General features: G+C 45.8%; 1 protein-coding gene across 4 annotated transcripts in view; it reads left to right on the top strand.

The window, feature by feature from the left end:
* Positions 1–14819, top strand: part of shisa4 (shisa family member 4) — a 69856-nt gene that overhangs the window by 9279 nt on the left and 45758 nt on the right. The gene's annotated exons all lie outside the window — the stretch shown is intronic.

Below are 14819 nucleotides of genomic sequence, written 5' to 3'. Positions count from 1 at the left end.
GTATGTGGCTGAACCGTTCCCGGACATGTTCGAAACTTATACAGGTACTCTGGTGTGCCTGTGTACTTTGGAAAGCTGGCAATGGGTGCAAGTTCTGGCCCAGTCTGCAATCTGCTTCAGAAGCCTGTGCCAGACGAAACATTCTGCCACCATACGGGCCATGAACCTGATGAAAGGGTGGGAAAGGTCATGGATATGGTGGAAGACTTGCCTGCGCCACTGCTGGGGAAACACTGGTCGTGGGGTGCCCATGTTGCACAGGATGGTGCCCTTACTGTGAGGAATCAGGAGGTCCTGGAACCGCAGGCCCGTGATGACAAGTTATGAAGGCCCGTGTCTCCTTGTCGGACTTCTGGTCGAAGTCAAGGCTGGGTCTCAGCGCGAAAATGGCGAGAATGTGTCGGTGACCACATTGTGTTTCCCTGCCTTGTGCTGAATGTTGGTGGTGAACTCCGACACGAAGGAGAGGTGACGCTGTTGGCGGGCCGACCAGGGATCTTTTGCCATAGCGAGCACCTGAGTGAGGGGTTTGTGGTCAGTAAAAATGGTGAAAGGCCTCCCCTCCAAGAAATAGCGGAAATGACGCACCACCAGGTGTATGCCCAGCAACTCACGATCAAAAGTGCTATACTTGCGCTCTGGCGGGCGAAGAGGTCGGCTAAAGAGTGCCAGTGGTTTCCATTATCTGTTCACCTGCTGCTTCAGGATGGCGCCGACTGCTGTGGCAGAGGCATCGATGGAGAGCGCTATATGCAGGTCAGTGTGTAGGTGGAGACGAGCAGGGTAGCCTTCGTGCGGGCATCTTTTGTGGCTTCGAATGCCCTGCTGGCCTCTAGAGTCCAGGCGAGTGTCTTGTCTTTGGCCACGATGAGGGCGAAGAGCGGCTGCATGGTGCGCGCAGCGCCTGAACTGAAGCGGTTATTTTTTGTCTTTGGCTTGGCTTCGCGGACGAAGATTTATGGAGGGGGTAAAAAGTCCACGTCAGCTGCAGGCTCGTTTGTGGCTGACCAGTCCGATGCGGGACAGGCAGACACGATTGCAGCGGTTGCAAGGGAAAATTGGTTGGTTGGGGTTGGGTGTTGGGTTTTTCCTCCTTTGCCTTTTGTCAGTGAGGTGGGCTCTGCGGTCTTCTTCAAAGGAGGCTGCTGCCCGCCAAACTGTGAGGCGCCAAGATGCACGGTTTGAGGCGTTATCAGCCCACTGGCGGTGGTCAATGTGGCAGGCACCAAGAGATTTCTTTAGGCAGTCCTTGTACCTTTTCTTTGGTGCACCTCTGTCACGGTGGCCAGTGGAGAGCTCGCCATATAATACGATCTTGGGAAGGCGATGGTCCTCCATTCTGGAGACGTGACCCATCCAGCGCAGCTGGATCTTCAGCAGCGTGGACTCGATGCTGTCGACCTCTGCCATCTCGAGTACCTCGACGTTAGGGGTGTGAGCGCTCCAATGGATGTTGAGGATGGAGCGGAGACAACGCTGGTGGAAGCGTTCTAGGAGCCGTAGGTGGTGCCGGTAGAGGACCCATGATTCGGAGCCGAACAGGAGTGTGGGTATGACAACGGCTCTGTATACGCTTATCTTTGTGAGGTTTTTCAGTTGGTTGTTTTTCCAGACTCTTTTGTGTAGTCTTCCAAAGGCGCTATTTGCCTTGGCGAGTCTGTTGTCTATCTCATTGTCGATCCTTGCATCTGATGAAATGGTGCAGCCGAGATAGGTAAACTGGTTGACCGTTTTGAGTTTTGTGTGCCCGATGGAGATGTGGGGGGGCTGGTAGTCATGGTGGGGAGCTGGCTGATGGAGGACCTCAGTTTTCTTCAGGCTGACTTCCAGGCCAAACATTTTGGCAGTTTCCGCAAAGCAGGACGTCAAGCGCTGAAGAGCTGGCTCTGAATGGGCAACTAAAGCGGCATCATCTGCAAAGAGTAGTTCACGGACAAGTTTCTCTTGTGTCTTGGTGTGAGCTTGCAGGCGCCTCAGATTTTTGACCAAACTCACGAACTCCTGTAGCCCCTTGAGGTTGTCCGGGTGCGGGAACTCCCTGATTGTAGTGACCTTCGTAGCGGCAGGTGTGGCTCCTTCGGCCGTATTGGTATGGCCCAGGAACTGCATGGGCTCTTTCCCAAACTGGCACTTGGTCGGATTGATCGTTAGGCCGAAGTCAGCCAGTCAGGAGAAAAGGGTGCGCAGGGGAGACTTGTGTTGTGTCTGGTCTCTGCTGGCGACAAGGATGTCATCCAGGTAAATGAATATGAAATTCAAATCCCTGCCCACTGTGTCCATAAGGCACTGGAAGGTCTGGGTGGCGTTCTTGAGCCCGAACAGCATGCGTAGGAACTCGAAAAAGCCGAAGGGGGTGATGATGGCCATTTTAGGTATGTCCTCGGGGTGCACCGGGATTTGGTGATACCCGCGCACCAGGTTGATCTTGGAGAATACCTTCAGGCCATGCAGGTTGGCCATAAAGTCCTGGATTTGAGGGATCGGGTAACGGACAGGTACTGTCGTGTCATTAAGCTGTCGATAATCTCCACAGGGGCGCCAGCCGCAGGAGGCTTTCGGGACCAGGTGGAGTGGTGAGGCCCAAGGACTGTCGGAGCGTCGAATGATCCCCAGCTCCTGCAGATGCGAGAACTCTTCCTTTGCTATCTGGAGCTTATCCAGTGGGAGCCAGCGTGCCTTGGCGTGGACCGGCGGGCCTTGGGTGGGGATGTAATGAAACACCCCCGTGGTGTGGTGTGGCGGCAGAGAACTGCAGGTCGAGGAGGGACAGGAACTCGTCCAGGATACGCTGAAACTCGTCCTTGGGCGTGCTGACCGTGGCCATCTGCGGCTGCTCTGTGCGGGAGCCATTGAGGCAAACTGATTGGAAGGTACGGGCATCTACCAGTCACCTACCTCGAATGTTAACCAGGAGTCCGTGGGCGAGGAGGAAGTCAACACCCAGGATGGTGGTTGGAAGGGACAAAACGGTGAACTTCCACGAGAACTTCTGCTGGCCGATCTGGAAGTGGGTGGTCTTGTCTCCATAAGTTCGGATCTCCGAGCCTTTTGAGCGACCTTCCTAGGGTCGATTAAGTTCTCCTGGGACAGTAACTGCCGGATGTCTTCAGGCAGATGGTAGAGGAAGATGCACTCGAAGAGTTGGCAGTTTGTGTGATTGCCCATGAGCGCGAGCGTCTCGTCCATCAACTCGATTGGAGTTCTGTCCCCCAAGGCGTCGAGGCGCAGCATCCGAGCGGCACACTGCCGCCTGGAGAGGCCGAGGGAGCCGGTGAGCACCCACTTGATGGTCCCATACTTATCTTCTGTGAGTGGGTGCTGAACGAAGTGCAGCACTCTTTTGGTGGTGGCCTGGTCTAGGGTGGCAACCACATGCTAAAACTTGATCGAATTCGATTAAATCTGGCGGAGGTGAAACTGAGCCTCTGCGTGGCTGAACCAGGTCTCTTGGCTCCTGAACCCATAAGTTAGGAAGCCTGATGGCTATAGCATTGATCGAAGGGTTGTTCATGTTGGGTTCAAAGACGTTTGAACGTGTTGGGGTCACCAATTGTAGCAGCGGCTACATTGCTAACTGAAGGATCGCACAACCAGACGGGTTGAGTTCAGTGAGCAAAATCTGATTTATTGCGGGCTGCCCGGCTGGTCTTATACTCCCAGCCTGGACCTGGCTGAGAACCGCGCTGGGGGGCGTCACCGTGGCGTCACATGGGCTTCTGAGCCCAGTGCTGAAGTCGTGAGGAAACCTCCGATGGCGCCATTTTGACCAGTTGCCCCGCTGCGTGGGTGATAAGCTGGGCCGGTTCACCTGCCTAATGGTGTACCGCCACGACCCATGACTTTGAACAATACATTTTTTAAAGCCTGGTATCATAAGGGAATACAATGTCAGAAGGATTGTTATGAAAAAGGACTTTTCATGTCATTTGAACCGCTGAAGAAGAAATATGACTTGTCACATAAGACCTTTTTTTGTTACCTTCAGTTGCAATCCTTCCTTGGGGCCAATTTGAGCCCTTAAATGACTACCGGGACTCACTGAAAAGCAGAAACTACTCCATGAAGGAAATGTGTACAATGTAGTGAGCTCTTGGTTATAGCCCTAAGGCTTTAGCTCAAATCCGCAGAAGGAAGAGACATACATCAGTCGAGTGTATTCGACAGAGTTTATTCAGTAGCAGCTGTGTCTTTTATAATCAGCTCGGCCGTGTCACCAACGTGGCTTGAGCGGACCGGCTGCTGATTGGCTAAGAAGAAAAGAGTAAAAAAAGAGAAAAAAAGAAAAGTCACCAGAAAAGAAAGAAGGAGGCCTTACCTGCATGAAGGAACAGGGAACTGTGGTGGCGAAGAATGTCCGCTCTCCGAGGTTGGTGCTGGCCCTGCGGAGACGCGACCCCCCGGCCAGTGGACTGCAAAAATGGCTCTCTGAGCCAAACAAAAGTGCGGAACTGCGCATGCACGAGGATTCGCGCAAGAGCAGTGCACAATCTATGGTAAAAAAACACCGACGGTAGGTGGGCTCAGCCGAGGAGTGGGCAACCACGGTGCGACCAGCTGAGGGACACCCAACACCAGGGATCTCAGCTAAAAGATGAGGAAGGCGGCAAGAGAGGGAGTGAGGTACCAGGCAAGAAAGAAAGTCAATGGGGTGAACGGCAAGAGGAGCAGCAGCAGCAGGAGGCATGACAGATGAGAAGCTCAGAAGGAGAGGACCAACAGCAAGAGGCCCAGCAAGAAGAGGCTCCACAAAGTAATACAAGTAACTCATCAGGAAAATCAGAAGAGACACAGATACAAAGAGAAGAAGAAGGCACAAACACAGGTACAGATACAGAAGAAGAGAAAAAATAAGACCAAGATCTTCACAGAGAAATAGAAGGTAAAACTGATGGACAGAATATAGATAAAGCTTTTTTTGAAGAACAAATGAGAGCATTTAAAGATTGGCTGTCATTAAAATTTAGTGCAATTAAAAGAAAAATGAAAGGAATAGAAGTTAAAATGAAAAGATTAGAACTAGTCATGACAGAAATAGGGAAAAGAGTAGAAAATGTGGAAGAGTGAGAAACAGCTGTAGAAATGGAAGTAAATGACAAGAGGAAAATTGGAAGAAAGTGACAAAAAAAATTAAAGAGACACAAGAGTTGTTATCTCAGAAAATTGATATGTTGGAAAATTATAGTAGGCGAAACAACATAAAAATAGTGGGCCTGAAGGAAGATGAAGAGGGCACAGATAGGAATTTAGAAAAGAATGGATCCCGAAGGTCCTGGGAACGACAGAAATACAGGAAGAAATGGAAATAGAAAAGGCACACAGAGCACTTGGTCCAAAACCACAGATACATCAAAAACTAAGATCCATCTTAGTAAAATTTTTGAGATATACGACAAGAGAAAATATACTGGAGTGGGCAAGGAAGAAAATTAGAGAAGATAATAAAACATTGGAATACAAGGGTCAAAAAATATTTTTTTACCCAGACATAAGTTTTGAACTCTTAAAGAAGAGGAAGGAATTTAATACAGCAAAATCGATCCTATGGAAAAAAGGTTATAAATTCATGTTAAGAGATCCAGCCGTGCTTAAAATATTTATGCCCAGGGAGCAAAACAGACTGTTCTCGGATCCGGAGGAAGCACAAGAATTCACAGAGCGTTTGCAGGATAGAAGGAGAGATAAAAAGATGTAATAAGAATGAAGAATGGTGATAAAGTATATATAAAGATGTAAAAACAATGTATATGTAAAGAACTAAAGAGGGAAAAGAGAAGGGGAGGAAGGAGGTAAATAAAAGTGTTTTCTGGGGGGTTGGGGGGGCGGAAAGAGAATAACCGTCACTGCAAAATCAGTTGACGCTTGCGAATAAAATCGTGATCCAAATGGAAAGGGGAGTTGTGATTGCCCGGCAAGGGATAAGGGGCAACTCAGAGAGGGGGGGCATTTGGGGTTAAGGTAATATCGGGTGTGGGAGTTGTTGGAGTATTTTATGTTTTAAATGTGTTGTCATACATTGAGTTTAAAAAAGGAAAATTGAGAGGGAAAAGGGGGATGGTGGTAGTGAGGAAGCGGAAATGAGGTATAAACACGAAATAAGATGGCCACATTGAACTATATGACTATAAACATTAATGGAATACATAACCAAATTAAAAGGAAGAGGCTATTAAATTTATTGAATAAAGAAAAAATAGATATAATATTTGTGCAGGAAACGCATCTAACTGAAGTGGAACATAACAAATTAAAGAGAGACTGGGTAGGACACATAGAGGCAGCATCTTATAATTCAAAAGCTAGAGGTGTAGCTATAATGATTAATAAAAATGTACCCATCAAAATAGAGGAAGAAATAATAGATCCGGCAGGGAGGTATGTAATTATAAAGTGTCAGATATACTCAGAATCTTGGAATTGGCTCAATATATATGCATCTAATGAGGAGGATGAAAAGTTTATGCAGGATATTTTTTTGAAGATTGCAGACACACAAGGAAACATATTGATAGGAGGGGATTTTAACCTTAATTTCAACCAAATGTTGGATAAAACTGGACAAAAGGCATGTAATAAGAATAAAGTAGCCAAATTTATGGTTAAATCAATGCAGGAAATGAAACATAGATATATGGAGGAGGCAGCACCCAAGAGAGAAGGAATATTCATATTATTCGAGTAGACATAAAACATACTCAAGGATTGATATATTTTTGTTGACGGCCCATATTCAAGGGAGAATTATAAAAACTGAGTATAAAGCTAGATTACTATCTGATCATTCACCCCTGTTATTAGCAATAGAACTGGAGGACATCCTACCAAGAACATATAGATGGAGGTTACTTAAAAGGCAGGAATTTAGAAAGTTTATTGAACGCCAAATTAAAACATATTTTGAAATAAACATGGATCAGTGAAAGACAAATTTATATTATGGGATGCAATGAAAATCTTCATTACAGGGCAGATAATAAGTTATGTAACTAAGATGAAAAAGGATTACAATTGGGAAATAGAGCAGTTCGAAAGGGAAATAGTAAGTACAGAAAAGGAACAAGTAAAAAGGGATGATATAACGAAAAGGAGAGAATTGGCGGACAAAAAAATAAAATACGAAACATTACAAATGTACAAGGTGGAGAAGAACATGAGGAGGGGGTGGGGGGGTGGCTTGGGAGGAGGGGGGGGGAGAAAAAGTCACTGTATATGTGTGAAAAAGTGTATATCATGGCTAATGTGATTTATGGTGTGAAAAATAAAAAATTTAAAAAATAAAAAAAAAAGGTGGAGAAGAACATTATGAAAATAAGGCAAAAATATTACGAACTGGAAGAAAAAAAAACACATAAAAATATTAACCTGGCAACTTAAAACAGAACAAGCTAAAAGAACTGTATTGGCATCAAGGAAAAAGGACAAACAAATTGCATATAACCTAACAGAGATTAATGAAAACTTTGAGGAATTTTATGAACAATTACACCCAACTGAGAATGAGGGGAAAGATGATAAAATAGAAGAGTTTTTAGCTAAAATTGAACTGCCGAAATTGCAAGAAGAGGAACAAAACAAACTGATAAAACCAATTGAAATAGAGGAAGTACAGGATATATTAAAAAAGCTGCCGAACAATAAAACATCAAGAGAGGATGGATTCCCAATAGAATTTTATAAAACATTTAAATTGTTATTAATTCCTCCTCTCCTGGAAGTAATGAACCAGGTAGAAGAAACATAAAACTTGCCAGATTCATGTAAGTCAGCAATAATTACAGTAATACCAAAGACAGGGAAGTATCCATTAACACCAGCTTCATATAGACCAATATCTCTACTTAACTCAGATTATAAGATAATAGTGAAATTATTAGCAAACAGATTGGCCGAATGTGTACCAAAAATAGTAAAACAAGATCAAACTGGATTTATTAAGAAAAGACGAACAGCGGATAATGTCTGTAAACTTATTAATCTAATTCATGCAGTTCAAGGAAATAAGAAGCTAACAGTGGCTTTTGCTTTAGACGCTGAAAAAGCCTTTGACAGAGTAGAGTGGAACTACTTATTTAAAGTATTACAGAAGTTCAATCTACCAGAGAAATATATTAATTGGATTAAAGCATTGTATAATGGACCATTGGCGAAGGTAACAGTAAATGGATATGTATCGAGCCAATTTAAATTAAGTAGGTCAACTAGACAGGGATGTCCATTATCCCCCTCATTGTTCGCCTTAGCAGTAGAACATTTGGCAGAACTGATAATAATAGAAAATAAAATAAAAGGGATAAAAATAAAGGAGATTAGCTTATTTGCAGTTGACATCATAGTATACCTAACAGAACCAGAAATATCAATAAAAGAATTACATAAGAAATTGAAGGAGAATGGAGAAATATCGGGGTACAAGATCAACACAAATAAAAGTGAAGTGATGCCAATGAGTAACGTGGATTTTACAGAATTTTAAAAAGATTCATCATTTAAATAGCAGGCACAAGCAATGCGATATCTAGGTATCAGGTTAGATAATAACTTAAGCCACTTGTACAAACTAAATTATCAGCACTAATAAAGATATTGCAGGAAGACTTAGAACATTGGAAAGAATTACAGCTAACATTGCTAGAGACGGTAAATTGCATTAAAATGAATGTTTTCCCAAGGATACAATACTTATTTCAATCCTTTAACAGAGAAATTATTTAATGAACTAAAGAGAATAATAAGGAAATTCTTGTGGAAAGGGGGGAAACCGAGGGTACCGTTAGATAAATTAACAGAGAGGTATAACCAAGGTGGTTTGCAGAAACCAAACTTTAAAAATTATTATGGAGCCGCACAATTAAGGTATTTATCAAATTTTTACCAGACAAGGGAAAAACCAGACTGGACTAAGATAGAACTAGATAAAATAGACGAGAAGGTACCGGAACATATACTTTATAAGTGGGATGAAAAGCTGATGCAATATAAAAGCTCACCAGTACTGCATCATTTACTTAATACATGGAAGAAGATCCACTTGGAAAGGAAAAAAATGAATTACCAAATACCAAAATGGTTATTGACACAAAACCCACTAATCCCTTTTACAATAGATAGCATTGTTATCGGCGGCTACTCTGCTCCTGCAATAACACACACAACCAGACGGGTTGAGCTCAGTGAGCAGACTAGTTTATTGCAGGCTGCTGGGCTGCACATCTACTTTCAGCCCGGACCTGGCTGAGAACCGAGCTGGAGGGCACTGACGTCACCTGGGCATCACGTGGTTCCCAAGCACGGGATTTTGAGCCCCGAGCAGGAAGGAAGGGAAACCCCCGACGGCGCCATTTTGGCCGGCTGCCCCACTGCATGGCTTACAAGTGGGGCCGGTTCACCTGCCTTGTGGTGAGCCGCCACACGGCTCCCCCACCCCAGAACCAATGTCCATTTTTGCCGGGTTGCCTCGCATCTTGGGCTGGACAATGACCATGGGCTCGGTGGGATTGAGGTGCGCTGGCTTCAGCCTGTCCATGGTAAACAGCTCTGCCTGCCGCTCAAGTCCAGCGTGAACGTCGAGCCAGAATGCTGTATAATCCTGTATGGCCCCTTGTACGGTCACTGCAGATGTGCCGTGGTCGGACCCCGCCGAAGGAAAATGAACTCTGCAGAAAGCAACTTGCCAGGAATGTGAGTCGGACGGGTCCCATGCCTTAGCGGCGGTGGTGGTTTGAAGGATCCAAGCGTGCCCTGAGGTGAGGAAGTAGTTCATGCGGCGACCGCTGGGGATTGTGAGGTGTGTTGACGAACTCACCAGGTAGTGCCAGCGGCGCACTGTAGACCAGCTCAGCTGATGATGCCTGCAGATCTTCCTTGGGAGTTGAGCAGATGCCCAGGAGCACCCAAGGCAGTTCATCCACTTAAGGTGGCAGTGCAGACGTTCAACCAGTCCATTGGCCTGCGGGTGGTAGGCCATGATGCAGTGTAGCTGTATCCCCCCACCCGTTGGCGAGCTGTGCCCAGAGCACAGATGTGAACTGGGCACCTCGATCGCTGGTAAGGTGAGCCGGGACACCGAACCAGGCAACCCAACCATGTAACAGAGCTCGGGAGCAGGAGTCGGTGGAGGCATCTGGCATCGGGATCGCCTCGGGCCGTAAACCGGTAACGGTTTCCCCAGGAAATGGGTAAGGGCCCAGCGATGTCCATGTGAATGTGTCTGAACCATTCCCGGATGTGCTCGAACTCCTGTACGAGCGCCCTGGTGTGCCTGTGCACCTTGGATGTCTGGCATGATACAGTATAATTGGTTACACAGGTTATATATCACGCCTCAAAATTAAAAGAATGGGATCCAACATTATTAGATAGATGTTTTCGCTGTAAGGTAATGGGAACAACAGTACATGCAATTTGGGTATGTGAGAAAGTGAAAATGTTTTGGTAAGATCTAAATCAGATATTAAATAAAATCACAAAAAATAACATAGCAAAAAATCCAGAGATCTTTCTTCTAAGTAACATAAGAAGTAAGGAATTAGGTCTCAAATTGGATAAAGCGCAATAAAGATTTATTATGATAGCCTTAGAAGTAGCAAAAAAATGTATAATGTCAACTTGGAAAATGAAAGAGAGCCTGAGAATACAGCAATGGTACATGGAAATGAATAAATGTATTCCATTGGAAAAATAACATAATTTTAAAAATAAAGTCACATTATTTGAACAAATTTGGGAACCATATATAACATACATAACAAAAAGGGCTTGCCTACGACCTCCATCCCCTAAAATGATAAGAAGCCAAAACTACTTGATTCGGTGTGTAAAAGTAGATGACACATTTTTCTTGTTAATTTTTCATTGTGTGAAGACATTGTTTCATGATTTTATTGTATAGTATATGTTGAATATTTATTGGTTTTGGAAGGGAGGGGAGGGAGGATAGGGGGGAAAAAAGGGAGAAAATGCCACTGTGTATATTTAATGAGAAATGTTTGTATATATTTTGTTTGATACGGTTCACAGTGTGAAAAATAAAATTATTTTAAAAACGTATTCCCTATGTCATGGATACTCTGTGATTAGTTTGGGGTTACTTAAGGTGGTATATGAGTGGAAATTAAAAAGTTTGTAAACCACTGTTTTAATTGTACCTAATTGAATTGTTATGTGCACGGTTTCATAACTCCAAAGGAAATAGGCTAATGATAATTTTTCTCAAGCAAAATATTTTGGTGGTTCTCAACCTTCCATTCCTACTTTAACAGTTGTTAGAATAGTATGGTGATTGCTGTGTATGAGTGGCTGGCCCGCCCACTGATGACTCTCTCCCTAGTAATTCCTCCCCTTGTGACCTGGCCTTATGCCCTCGACCTCCCTCCCCCATCCATTCATTCTAAAGTGTATTAAAGTGTATCGTTTCCCACTCTGTCTTTGGAGTCATTGATAGTGCGTATCAATTCAATACATTTAAATTTTCTACACGGGGTGGACAAGCTGCTGAAACCTGATGGGCTAGACATCGATCTACAGGCACCTGGACCTGCTGAGCTGTACGAACAGTGGATTGTCTGTATCTCAAACTATCTAGAAGTTGCAGTGGGCCTGGTGGACTTGGATGAGAAGAGACGCAAAGCCACCGAGTGTACCAGATGATCAGGAACTGCACAACTTACACAGCGGTCATGGCTGAACTCTGCCACCTCTGAATGAAGTGCACTCACAATACCAACTGGCCTCAAGGAGACAGCAGCCTAGTGAGTTCCTTCAGGCCCTGTACAACCTGGGGAGAGACTAGTGGACCCCTGTACCTGCAGCCCAGTGTGTGCATGAGTTGGTCCGGGATGCATATCTGGGATAAGGTCTGACTACATCTGTTAGAGACTGCTTGAGGAGGACAAGCTGCCTCTGAAGAGAGCCTTGCAGCTAGCTAGGGCTCTCGATTCTGCCCAGCGCAATGCCAAGACGATTGTTGTTGGTAAGAACAGGCCCTCCACATATGGGCCTCATGTGCCGCCATTTTGGGATCCGGTGTTACAGATTGCCTCTGTGCAAGCGGGCCATGACCCCACCACTGCCACGATTGGACACCCTAAGTGCCACTTCTGTGGCCAGCAAAAGCACCCCTGATGACTCTGCCTGGGAAAAGAAGCCATCTGTTCGGGATGCAGGAAGAAAGAACATTACCAGTGCCTCTGTAAGGCCAAACCCTCCTGAGTGAGCAGTGCTGCATGACCCCAGATGGTGGGCCATCGATCCTGATGTCATTTCTGGTCCATGTGGAGGGCCTGTTCTTACCAACAATAATAGTCTCGGCATTGCACTGGGCAGAATCGAGAGTCCTAGCAAGCTGGAAGGATCTCTTCAGAGGCAGCTTGTCCTCCTCAAGCAATCTCTGACAGATGTAGTCAGACCTTATCCCAGATATGCATCCCGGACCATCTCCTGCACACACTGGGCTGCAGGTACAGGGGTCCTCAGAGTGCTCCACTGGCCCAGATAAATTGGACATCACTTCTGTCTTCTTCCTCCTCTTGGATTATGTCACTTCCGCCTTCCTCCTTCTCGCCTGGTACAACTGTATGGTCAACATGGAGGCCGCCATCTTACCGATCGGTCCCCCGTCCCCCCCAGACAGCGATGACAATCCAGTCCTGGATTTTGAACCAAGGCAGCCCTACCCTGATCGCCCACTTAATGATGGAGATTGAAGTAAACGAGAAAAGAACTAATTACCTGTTTGACTGGGAGCACAGAGAGCTTCGTCCATCCAGACACTGCCCACAAACTCACTCTCTCGGTTAGACATGTGAGCGGCACAACCTTTATGGCTGCAAAGGGCCAATCAACTGAGATCTGCGGATATTGTATAGTGTCATTAGCAGTGGGGGATAAACATTATAATTTTCATTTGCTTGCAATGCCACAGCTCTGTCTACCGATTCTCCTGGCCCTCGTCTTCCAGAGCCAGTTCAGGAATGTCACGATGGCATTCGAAGGACCACAACTGCCATTAATGGTGTACAACCCCCAACTCATGGCCCCTGCTATCCTATACCAGCCAAGCAAGCTCAACAATCCCCCAGATGCCCTATCCCGGGGACATGTGCCCTCCACAATGACCTCTGCCACCCTGGAGTCACAAGGTTGTTCCACTTCATAAAAGCTCAGAAGCTCCCGTACTCCGTCAAGGATGTCATGCCTCTGACCAGACATTGTCAGGTCTGTGCGGAATGTAAACCACAATTCTTTTCCGGTCCTACAAGGCACGTCTCATCAAAGCCACACTCCCCTTTGAACGACTCAGTATTGATTTCAAGGCGCCCCTGCCCTCATCCAATAGGAATGTCCATTTCTTCAACATCATCAACGAATTCTCCAGATTCCCCTTTGCCATCCCCTGTCCCGACATGACCTCAGCCACTGTCATCAGGGCACTCCGCAGTATATTTGAGTACCTGAACTATATCCTTAGCGATCGGAGGTCCTTTTTCATGAGCGATGTTGGCTCGAGGCATAGCCACTAGTAGAACCATAAGCTACAACCCCAGGGAGAACAGCCAGGTGGAGAGAGAAAACACCACTGTTGGGAAGGTGGTCCTCCTGGTCTTTAAGTCAAAAGGTTTGGCAGTGTCCCATTGGCAGGAAGTCCTGCCGGAAGCACTCCATGCCATCTGATTCCCACCTATGCACTGCTACCAACAGGTCGGCAACTGGAACTACACTGCCACCCTGGCTCCAGGACTTGTCCTGCTGCAGAAACATGCGGAAGGCCATAAGACCGACCTGTTGGTCGAAGAGGTGTAGCTCCTGATTGCCAACCCTCAATAAATATGCTTACATGCTGTACCACAATGGCCATGAGGATACAGTCCCTGTATGGGACCTGGCGTGTTCCGGAGACCCCTAACCCAGACGCCACCTATACCAACATCACCCTCCTCAGGGACTCGGTGCAGGTTAACAACACATCCTGGGCACCCATTCCACATGCCCTGAACCCCTTTCCAGCTGCTCTGACCACCATGACCACCCCCACATACAACCAAACCTCACCTCCCACAGAAACTGCCCAACCTCCTCAGCCTCAAGACACATGACCAGCATCGGAGCTGACCAGTACACCACTGGCAGAGCTGTGCAGGTCACAGAGGTAGAGGAAACCACCCAATTGGCTGAACCTCTAGGATTTTAACCTGGTGAGATTTTGTTTTTTAAAATAGGGGGTGAATGTGGTGATATGTATATAGTGCTGTGTATTAGTGCCTGGCCCACCCATTGATGACTCGCTCCCTAGTAACTCCTCCCCTTGTGACCTGGCCATAAAGGTCGTCCACCCTCCACCTATCCATTCACTCGAGCACAACCTCCCTAAGCTTCTCTCTACCCTCAGGTAATCCCTTCATCCCAAACCTCTTACAGAAGAAAATCCAAGCAATAAACAATTTGAATCGGGCCCCTTTCAATGGAATGAGTGATTCTGGCCCAGATAAATTGGAAATAAAACTTCACAGGCAAACTTGTTACAAAATGATGAGCTGCTTTTAATGAAGTGATGGATTGTTCGGGTATAGTTAAGGTGCATTCCCTTGAGACTCAAAGGAGGAACAAACAAATTTAGTGCTCCATGACTGATGAGAGATATAAAAGAAGTATTTTTTTTAAATAAAGATGTTTATGACTCTTTGTCAGGTTATAAACATCAGTGAAAACTTGGTAAATGCCAAAGACGTGAGGTAAAAGGGGATGCAAGGAATACATATGAGAAAAGTTAAATGCCAGCAGAAATGAGGTTCTAAAATAGTCCTTTGAGGATTTAGTTGAGTAGAACA

Source organism: Narcine bancroftii, chromosome 5, assembly GCF_036971445.1.
Source record: "Narcine bancroftii isolate sNarBan1 chromosome 5, sNarBan1.hap1, whole genome shotgun sequence".
Taxonomy (NCBI): domain Eukaryota; kingdom Metazoa; phylum Chordata; class Chondrichthyes; order Torpediniformes; family Narcinidae; genus Narcine; species Narcine bancroftii.
The sequence above is the reverse complement of the archived record's forward strand: the minus strand, read 5'-3'. Positions and strand labels throughout refer to the sequence as shown.